Source organism: Capricornis sumatraensis, chromosome 13 (genome assembly GCF_032405125.1).
Source record: "Capricornis sumatraensis isolate serow.1 chromosome 13, serow.2, whole genome shotgun sequence".
Taxonomy (NCBI): Eukaryota; Metazoa; Chordata; class Mammalia; order Artiodactyla; family Bovidae; genus Capricornis; species Capricornis sumatraensis.
Window position 1 is genome coordinate 4,774,889 of NC_091081.1, and position 11,385 is coordinate 4,786,273.

At 36.7% G+C, this 11,385-nt stretch overlaps 1 pseudogene; it reads right to left on the reverse strand.

Moving 5' to 3' along the window:
- Positions 1-6,000: 6,000 nt before the first annotated feature.
- Positions 6,001-9,670, reverse strand: LOC138089936 (NEDD4-binding protein 2-like 1 pseudogene; annotated as a pseudogene).
- Positions 9,671-11,385: the final 1,715 nt, after the last annotated feature.

An 11,385-nucleotide genomic window follows, 5' to 3' on the forward strand; every position in this document is an offset into this window, starting at 1 on the left:
TGCATATTTAAGATTTCATTTTATTACTTTAGGTTTCTGAAATGTGCAAGACTATTATGCATATATTATTATAAAAATGTGTTGTGATATGATATGTTTTTTCATTTGAAAATTACTAATATATGAATTAAAGAAAATTGAAGCTAACATCCCAAACCAAAGCTCCTTGGACTGAATTATTTGGTTACTTGTTAATTTGAGGATCAAAACTCAAATCCTAAACGACCCAATCAAAAAATGGGCCAAAGAACTAAATAGACATTTCTCCAAAGAAGACATACGGATGGCTAACAAACACATGAAAAGATGCTCAACATCACTCATTATCAGAGAAATGCAAATCAAAACCACAATGAGGTACCACTTCACACCAGTCAGAATGGCTGCGATCCAAAAATCTGCAAGCAACAAATGCTGGAGAGGGTGTGGAGAAAAGGGAACCCTCCTACACTGTTGGTGGGAATGCAAACTAGTACAGCCACTATGGAGAACAGTGTGGAGATTCCTTAAAAAATTGCAAATAGAACTACCTTATGACCCAGCAATCCCACTGCTGGGTATACACACCGAGGAAACCAGAATTGAAAGAGACACATGTACCCCAATGTTCATCGCAGCACTGTTTATAATAGCCAGGACATGGAAACAACCTAGATGTCCATCAGCAGATGAATGGATAAGGAAGCTTTGGTACATATACACGATGGAGTATTACTCAGCCGTTAAAAAGAATTCATTTGAATCAGTTCTGATGAGATGGATGAAACTGGAGCCGATTATACAGAGTGAAGTAAGCCAGAAAGAAAAACACCAATACAGTATACTAACACATATATATGGAATTTAGAAAGATGGCAATGACGACCCTGTATGCAAGACAGGAAAAAAGACACAGCTGTGTATAACGGACTTTTGGACTCAGAGAGAGAGGGAGAGGGCGGAATGATTTGGGAGAATGGCATTCTATCATGTATACTATCATGTAAGAATTGAATCGCCAGTCTATGTCTGACGCAGGATACAACATGATTGGGGCTGGTGCATGGGGATCACCCACAGAGATGTTATGGGGAGGGAGGTGGGAGGGGGTTTCATGTTTGGGAACACATGTAAGAATTAAAGATTTTAAAATTTAATAAAAAAAAAAAAAGTAAAAAAAAAAAAAAAGTAAAAAAAAAAAAAATAAAAAAATAAAATAAACAAAAACAAAAAGAAAAAAAAAAAAAAAAAACAAAAAAAAACAAAATACTGTCTTAACTTCACTAATATATTTACCTTCAGGCAATGGCACCCCACTCCAGTACTTTTGCCTGGAAAATCCCATGGATGGAGGAGCCTGGTGGGCTGCAGTCCATGGGATCGTGAACAGTCGGACATGACTGAGCAACTTCACTTTCACTTTTCACTTTCATGCATTGGAGAAGCCAATGGCAACCCACTCCAGTGTTCTTGCCTGGAGAATCCCAGGGACGGAGGAGCCTGGTGGGCTGCCGTCTCTGGGGTCGCACAGAGTCGGACACGACTGAAGCGACTTAGCAGCAGTAGCAGCAGTTTTACAAGGAAACATCTAATCATCTCAATAACATGAATTTAAAACTTAAAGCCAAGTAATCAAGACATGAAAATATCTTTCTAGAATTATATAACCATACGTTTTAGTAAGAGTGAAGATAACAGGACATGATAAATGTTTTCAAGAATACCTACTAAAATCAGTGCTAATATTAATTAATCAAAGTATTGCTAGTTTTACACTACTAAGAAAACTATCTTAAGAATTTCATACATGTGTCACATGTTCTTAAACAATATTCCTGTTTGGAATGGCTTCCCAGCTGGCAACAGTGGTAAAGAATCCACCTGCTAATGCAGGAGACACCAGGGATGTGGGTTCAATCCCTGGCTGAGGAAAACCCTGGTGAAGGAAATGGCAACTCACTCCAGTATTTTTGCCTGGAAAATTCCATGGACAGAGGAGTCTAATGGGCTACAGCCCATGGGATTGCAATGAGTCAGACATGCACACAAATACTTAAAAAGTAGCACTTTGAAATATGCTTGTAATCATGACTAGGTCATATCCCCAAATCACTCCCTAAATTTAGTGTAATTCTGATCAAATTCTCATTACATTAGACTTGTCTCTGTGCAGTACATGTGATGGGTTTTGATAAATGTATTACTGTTATTTAGTCCCCAAGTCCTATCTCTGAGAGAAAAAAAGGGCTTCCCCACGTGGCACAAGTGGTAAAGAATTAGCCTGCAATGCAGGAGATGGCAGAGATGCGAGTTCCATCCCTGGGTCAGGAAGATCCCCTGGAGAAGGAAATAGCAACTGCTCCAGTATTCTTGCCTGGGAAATCTCTTGGACAGAGGAGCCTGGCGGGCTACAGTCCATCGGGTTGCAAAGAGTGAAACAGGATTGAGCGAGCACACATCTACTATTATAGTACTATATCATACCGAATAGTTTTACAGCCCTAAAAATTTCGTGTGACCCTACCCTGCCCCGACAAATCCCTGGCAACCACTGATGTTTTCACTGTCTCCACAGGCTTGCCTTTACCACAGTGTCATATAGTTGGAATCATACAGTATATAACTTTCTCAGAGTAGATCCTTTTATTAGCAATATATATTTGAGATTCCTCGATGTCTTCTTCTTGAATTGATACCTTATTTATTTTTATCACTGAATAATAGTTCACTATCTGGTTTTCTTATTCATTCACTTACTGAAGGATATCTTTTTCTCTTTTATGCAATGGGAATTATGAATAGAGATGCTATATCTATTCGTACACAGGCTGGTAGGTAGACAAGTTTTCAACTCCTTTAGGTAAATACCAGGGAGTGACTGCAGGATCCTATGGTAAAAATATGATCACTTCAGTAAGAAAGCACCAAACTATTTTCCATAGTGACAGTACCAGCTTGTATTCCCAGCAACAGTGAGCTAAATTCCTGTTGCTCAACATCCTCACGAGCATTTAGTGTTATTAGTGTTTTAGGTTTTAGCCTTTTTAATAAGAGTATAGTAGCATCTCACTGTTGTTTTAATTTATGATTCTCCCATAACATATGATGTTGAGCATCTTCTCATGTGCTCAGTTTCCCCTTATGTATCTTCTTTCATGAGAGGTTTGTTCAGATCTCCCCACTCTTTAACTGTCAATTTCAATATTTTTTTTCATCTTTTTCTTTCAGTAGTTTGATATCCTTGGGTGTTGTTGCTTATACGCATTCAACTTAAGGTTAACTAAGTTTCCTGAATTTATAGATGTACTTTTCATCAAATTTAGGAATTTGGAAGGCATTATTATTTCAAACTGAAAGAGGTCATGGCAACCCACTCCAGTATTCCTGCCTGGAGAACCCCTCCATAGGGTCACAAAGAGTCAGACATGACTGAGTTGACTTACCACAGCACATTATTTCAAATAATTTTCTCATTCCTTTCTCATTTAATTCAGAGACTCTAGTAATATACATTTCCATTTCTGAAACTGGCCTATAGGATTCTGAATATTTTTAAATTTGTCTCTGCCTTGGCAATGTTTTCATATGTCCTGAAATTTATTGACATTTTTGGTCATCACCAATCTGCTATTAGGTCCATCCAGATATTTATTTCAGATATGACATTTTCTGTTCTAGAATTTCCGTTTGTTCCCCATTTAAAGTTTCTACTGATGATCTGAGATTTTCTCTCTCTCTCATTTATTAGGGCCAAATTTTCCTTCATACCCGTGATCTTAGATGCAATAGCTGCTTTAATAATCCTTGTCAGCTAATACTGCTGTATCATCCCAGATTTCATTGTCTTTTCTCCAGAACATAAATAACAATTTCCTACTTCTTTTTATTTGGCAGGGTATATAGTAGATTTTATCCACAATCTTGTGAGCTATGTATTATATTAATAGACACTCCAGACTTCGTTACATTTCTCCAAAGAAAAACTTTGTTCAGGGAGCTATCTTGTCTTAACTCAGATTCAAACTGGAAATAGTCTTGTCTGTAGTGAGTGGTTATTGAAATTTTACCTCAGATCTTTTAGTTTAACTGGGCTGCTTGAAATATTTCTAGTATCTGTGAGGTTCATGGGTCATACAGATATCTGTGTAGAGACTACACAAATAATTTTGGTCTTCTCTTTTTGTCTCCCTCACTTCCATTATTTCTACCCTCATTTTTCAGTTGCAGTAATTGTCTGAAAGTCTATCCTCTGAACAATGAAAGGTTTGTTTTTTGTTTTTTTTTTTAATGCCTTTTAGACCTGTCTTGGTCTAAAAGTCATAAGCTCACATGGTACAGTTTCTTTCATCCCATGTGGGACCCAACAAGTATCTGCTTGCTTTTGGCCACTTACCAGTGTCCCAAAATTGTTACTTTTTATATTGTGTCCAGAGTTCAAAGTTATTATCTGTAGGAGACTAGCAGACTTGGTCCAATAGGAGTTATTTTGCCATTATAGGAAATTGAAAACTTTGAAGCAAGATTTTTAGTACCAGAAAAGCACCAAAAAACAAAGGAAGAATTATTTCAAGAATGTTTATGTGATTAAAACTTATAAACAGCCCCAAACTATATCCACTGGAGCTACTATTCTCGTAACTGACTAGAAGCACCCCCAATCCAATCCACCCCCAATTGTAGTAGGGACTCAACAACTCAATTGCTTCCAGGAATATCTCTAAGGACTCAGACCTCTTAATTTATTTTTAAAAGCAATATCATATTATAATGTTTAATAACCATAAAAGCACCATTATATAAAACACTTAATACTTCACAAAACAGTCAGAAGAAACTGTTGGCCAAAGAAAAATAAAGCGCACATCCTACGTGATTTTATCTGTCATGGTCTCACACCAAATTCATCTGATTCCAATCTGTTAAGATTTAATTTAGATTCATACATTTGGCACTAGTATGAGAGTTGTAGTAGGATTTGGTCTTCAATCCACATAAAACAACAAGACTCCTCCTCTTAAGATGAGCAGTATTCTTCCAAATCTCCATATAAGCTATATCCTGGGATGCTCCATCCTTTGTAATCCCTAAACTTTGGGACAGCCAATTGATCATATGCATGTTTACAGGCATACTTTAAAAACTGCTTAATTATTCCACTTAAAAATTGGTATTTTCTAAACGCAGACTTGTTTTATTTACAGTCAAAAGTTTTTCAGGTTTCACCCTGTTCAATAAAGTGGTAAACAATCTGCGTAATAATGCAGGAGACTAAGGTTTGGCCCCTGGGTCAGGAAGATCACCGGGAGAACGAAATAACAACCAGCTCCAGTATTCTTGCCTGGAAAATGCCTTTATGTAATGAAATTGATTTTCCTCAGCAATTGGTATAGCTATTAAGAAGGCTTTTAACAGACATTTCTAACAATGATATTTTGCTAAAATAAAAGATTAATTTCCCAAAATGTCTCCTTTGAAGGACAATATTCCTTAGTGTGTACATTCTGGCATATTCAGTTGAAAGGAAAATCAATATCATCATTACAGCAGCACAGCTCACATTTTTGGATACATGGATGATCAAAGTAGCAATCACACTAAACTTTTTCCTACCTCCTGCTTCTCCCTGACCTTTCTAATCTTCCTCATACAGATGAATTTCCTGAAAAACAAAAAAAATAGATTGCTTCAGAAAATGTGGTACTGAACCTTTATACTATAAACACTTCAGTTCATTAATGAACCTATGTGACTGTTCTTAGATATGTTCTTAGGTTTCAGTTTCAAATTAATTCTTTACCCAGAGAAAGGGACTGTGTTTAATCAAATCAGCAGAATTCCGAGCATCAGATCCCTTTAACAAACGCTTGTTGAGAGAAATTTGATGACCTCTACTCAAAAACTTTCAAGTTTGACTATTTACACTGGAATCAGAGCTCTGACTACAACTGAACGAAGAATAAATACCAGAAATTGAAGTAAAAACTGATTTTGGAATATTATGGATGCTTGTAGGAGAGACCATTAATAGCTATGGTGACAAGCACCCCTTCTTTTAAGGAGCTCTCATTAGTGAAGCCACCATGCCGCCCTCAGTTTGGAAAGTCCATTTTCAGAAGGACAGGCAAACCACATGTGTGTCTTGGTTTCTGTTGGCTCTGCTTGGTTTTGGGAATGCAGCACACTATAAAATTATATTGCTGCTGTTCTTTCATTTATAGTATTTGCTCTCTTGGGACTCGATGAATGTGTCTGGCCTAATAACTAACAACATCCATTTCCAGCCTGAAAATTATTTTATTGGATCTGAAATGCATTGACTGCCTAGAGATTCATTTGGCATCATCAATAATAATGTGGGATATGCTATTCCTCATTGTTTTTCTTGTTCTGGTTCCATTCATGAGCTTCCTCCAGGAAGTCAGGATTGAACTCAAAGACATTATCTTCCCTGAAAAAAGAAAATCTGTGCCAAAAATCAGAGCGCTGGAAAAGTCCTGCTGCAATTGTCTAGCCAGTGCAGTTTTCCCAGAACCATGAGGAGGAGGTAAAGATGTTTCTGAAAGCTGTGGTGTCCTGAGGTGCCCTGTGGTGTCCTGAGGGAGTGTTTGTGGCCTCTCGTCCATAGAGTGGGGATTGGTTGCAAGAGTGTTGTGTTCCTTTTCCTTGTGACCAAGACCTCTTATTTTAGCACACACCTGTTCATTTCCAGAAGAAAAAAATGACCAAGTCCACTTTATAAAATGCTAAATGGAAGAAAAATATAAACCTGAACTGTTTGGAAGAGAAGTGGTAAAATGCTTGACAAAGTAGGCATTTTTTAAAAAAAGATCAGGGAATGTAGAAACAAATTGGGGATGTTGTGTAATTGGTAGTTATTATTTAAACACATGGAGAAAGGAAATGGAGATTTAAAAGCTTTGGGGACTGTAAAAAATATATATGTATACATTTAAAAATAAACAATGCATTTTGAATGATGAGAGTACAGTAATTTACTTCATTTTAATATAAGGGGAAACACTAGAACAAAAAATAAATTTCCTTTATAGGGACAAAATACACATGACACATTCACCATGGCTTTGTGCTCAGGTCAGACTCAATTTAACGTCCAACTATTATATAAAAGTAGAGTAGCTATTTAACGGAGAAATGGGAAATGACATCCATCTGTCTCTTGCTTATGGGTTTTAACTAATATCTGTTATCCTCAAAAGGCCAAGATGAAATGGTCTTGGCTAGAGGTTTTCAAAATATGGGCAGCAAAGAATTCTTCCTTCAGGTTAAGTCTTATTCCAAAGACCCAAATTTAAAATGGCTAAAATTATTGATCTGTCAGTTAAAGATGGTGTACAAGCCAGTGGCCATGGTCCTGGATCCCTCTCTCCACATATTCAACAACTGCTGAGTGTCCCCCAACACCCAGTATCAATTAAGCCTCAGTGTGACTCTGCACAGTCATTCATAAAGGGTAATTGAAATGTAGGTAGAACATGGAAGGAGAGATTGTTGCCTCAAGGCTTTACAAAGATATATACTGATGGTACCTCCCCCTTCTGTTTTTAAAGATGTTTATAGAAAAGTTATGACCAACCTAGATAGCATATTGAAAAGCAGAGACATTATTTTACGAACTAAGGTCTGTCTAGTCAAGGCTATGGTTTTTCCAGTGGTCATGTATGGAAGTGAGAGTTGGACTGTGAAGAAGGCTGAACGCCGAAGAATTGATGCTTTCGAACTGTGGTGTTGGAAAAGACTCTTGAGAGTCCCTTGGACTGCAAGGAGATCCAACCAGTCCATTCTGAAGGAGATCAGCCCTGGGATTTCTTTGGAAGGAATGATGCTAAAGCTGAAGCTCCAGTACTTTGGCCACCTCATGCGAAGAGTTGACTCATTGGAAAAGACTCTAATGCTGGGAGGGATCGGGGGCAGGAGGAGAAGGGGACAACAGAGGATGAGATGGCTGGATGGCATCACTGACTCGATGGACGTGAGTCTGAGTGAATTCCGGAGTTGGTGATGGACAGGAAGGCCTGGCATGCTGCTATTCATGGGGTCGCAAAGAGTCAGACACAACTGAGCGACTGAACTAAATAACTAACTAATTAATGCAAAAGATATCTTTATGAATCCATGATCTCACAATTTGTCTATTTAAATCATATAATTAATACCTACTTTACTATGTACCAAACTCTAGCCACATACTCTTTACACAAGATTTATGAACCTACATGATAAGTATTTCTTTTTCTAACTGAAGATTTATAAATGAAAGCTCAGAAAAGTTAAATCTTTTGCCTGAGTCAAAAAAATAAAATAAACAAACAAAGCCAGTGGCAGATCCCCTATGCCAAATTTGGACTCTCTGATATAACATGTTGCCTTCTAATGAAATTTTTCTAGAATAACATCTTATCATCTTTAAACATAAAAAATAATATTATCTAGCATAAATTAATGAAAGGCAGAATTTTTTCCTCTTTTAAGCATTTGAGCAAAGTGATAAATAGATACTTGCAGTGTCTAAGTTGTTAACATAAAACATACATATTTAATTAGTCAATGTCTTCATGAGTGAGATTTTTCTTTTCCAATTAAGAATCACTGATGGAAATCCTGCTTAGATATTAACCAAGTGACAGAGGCAAAGGATAACACTTTTAGAGATAATTGGTAAATCAATATTAAGAGTAGCTTGTTTGGCTGTTTTGTTGACCTGTCAATCCACTGAACAGAATTTTAAATCTTTTCTGTGTATTATGACTGTCTAAAAGAAATTTTGGATTTTCTTCATTCCCTTTTAAAATTACATTTAATTAATTCTGTTATGATAGCACTTAAAGGACAGAATCACATTAATATGATTTCCAGTTTATCCTTTGGAATTCAAATATGATTGATTTCTTAGTAATGAGATGAAAAATAATATTAGTATTAGGCAAGTTTATTAAAAGCTTCTTGATCTTATAATAATTTACCCCAGGGTAAGATGTTAGTGGAGCATAGAGAACAGAATTGTACACATTAAATCATGGACACAGTGAAGAAAGATCTTGTTCTAATAACAGAATCTTGAGCTACAGATTTTATCCTGATTTTCTCCAAAAGGTCCAAAAGACATTTACAAGAGCACTTATTCACCCAAAATAGAAAGATCCATATATTTCACGGTCAATTTGGATTATCCCTGTCTCTATACTAATATCTCTAGGAAGATAGAACACTTTAATCCATTGGTCAAAGGGGTAACTTATTGAAATCATCTGCTGAATGAGGACTATATTAATTGTGTTTATGTGGCCCATTGGCTGTGTGACTAAACAAGTAGTTGTTACTCTGGCCCGTGAATTAAGATGAGAATAAATAAAATCAGCAACTGAGAGAGTTTCATAACTCTCTGTCCTGTGGTTAACATGGTTGAAAGAGCCAAGTGGACGATTATGATCCTCACTTCTCCTATTAGGATTCTCCAGCTGAACAGAAGATGATAGATACATGCATACATACAGAAATAAGATTTATTATAGTAATTGACTCACATGTGGAGACTGAGAAGTCCTACAGTATCCTGTTCATAAGCTGGAGAACAAGGAAAGTTGATGGTATACTCAATATAAGCCTGAAGGCCTGAGAACTGGAAGAACAATAGAATAATTTCTGGAGTCCTAAGTCCCAGAAGGGTTTCCATGGTGGCTCAGTGGTAAGGAATTTGCCTGAGAATGCAGAAAACACAAGAGACACAGGTTGGATCCCTGGGTTGGAAAGATCTCCTGGACTAGGAAAAAGCAACTCACTCCAGCATTCTTTCCTGAAAATTCCATGGACCAAGGAGCCTGGTGGGATAGAGTCCATGGAGTCACAAAGAGCTGAACACAACTGAGCACACACAGAGACACACAAATCCCAAGAACCAGCAGTTTTGATGTCTGAGAACAGGAAAAGACTGATATCTCCGTTCAAGAAGAGAGAAGAAATTTACCCTTTCTTCAAATTTTATCTATTTCAGTCTTCAGTGGGTTGTCTGATGCCTACCCACACTGGTAAGGGTGGATTTTCTTTACTTAGTCTACTCAGTCAGAAGCTAATCTCTTCCAGAAACACCCTCACAGAAAAAAACACCCTTACATACCCAGAAAAAGTATCTTACCAGGTATCGGGGTATCCCATTCCCAGTCAAGTTGATTCATAAAATTAACCATCACATATTTCATTTCAAAAAAGTAAAACAAATCATAATATCACATGTCTGGCTGAGTCCTGGAGATTAGTGCCACCAGTGAAGACAATATATATAGAAGTGATAATTCCAAACACATCATGAGTTAATGTACCTGTTGTCTTGAGCAGAAGATAGGTAGATCTTAGAGAATGAGTGGATTGTCATAAATTCAACTACTTAGCAATTCCACTTGCTGATGGTATTTTATATTATATGCATTATCATTTTGCATTTTATATATTTAAACATTTTATATTTATAAACATGTATTATTTCTCCATCTCAAAGGTCAGTAAACACCAGTCTTTGTGTTAGTTTAATAGGAGTAATATTATATTTTCATTAATTTGCTTTAGTGGCTCTTTACCTCTCAAATCCTTTTATCTTCTTCTCAAATCTGTATGAGGCTTTGCAACCTTGATTACATAAGTCTGATAGAACCTGGTAAATAGAAAACAGCAGGTCTGCAAGATGACATGGTAAGTTCCTATTGCCAGAAGGTGGGAGATGATTCTGATTAAAAGTCAGGGTCCTGATACCTCAGTAATGTTCTGGGGAATTTAGAAGCCTGGAAAATTCAGGATATTCATTTTAGTTTGAAGAACCTCATACGCTTTACCACTAAGAAAGAGACACCACATATGATACATCCTTTTGTATTTTGCAGAAAAATATAATTGTCTAGGGTGTGCTGCTCTGGTTCATTTATTGAGTAGCTCAAAATTCTACTATTAAGAGAAAAATAGAAAACAGTAGATATTTTAACTGATATGGGCTGTATGACTATATATACTTTTTTTTTTTTTTAACTAGGACCTTATGACTATGAAATTCAGCATTATTCATAGTACCTGTGGCATACCTGGAAGCTATGTGGCATTTGTGATGAGACATGACATGGAGAATTCTATGTTTTTGCATAAAGCCAGGTTACAAGTAATTCCCAAGTAATTATTTTCCCTTAGAGAAATAATTATTGGCTTGCTGCTGAGCCCTGTAGAGATTGAATGCCTGATTATAGAGCTAGGTACCACAGTAATTTGAGCTGCCCATCATGAACTGGGAGTTATCAAATGTTACAAAGCAGAAAAATCAGGCATGTTCCTTGAACTAAATCATAAAATGTTATTGTGGGCACTATCTGAAAGCACAAGCATGTCACTTTCACAAGCAGTTCATGTTCC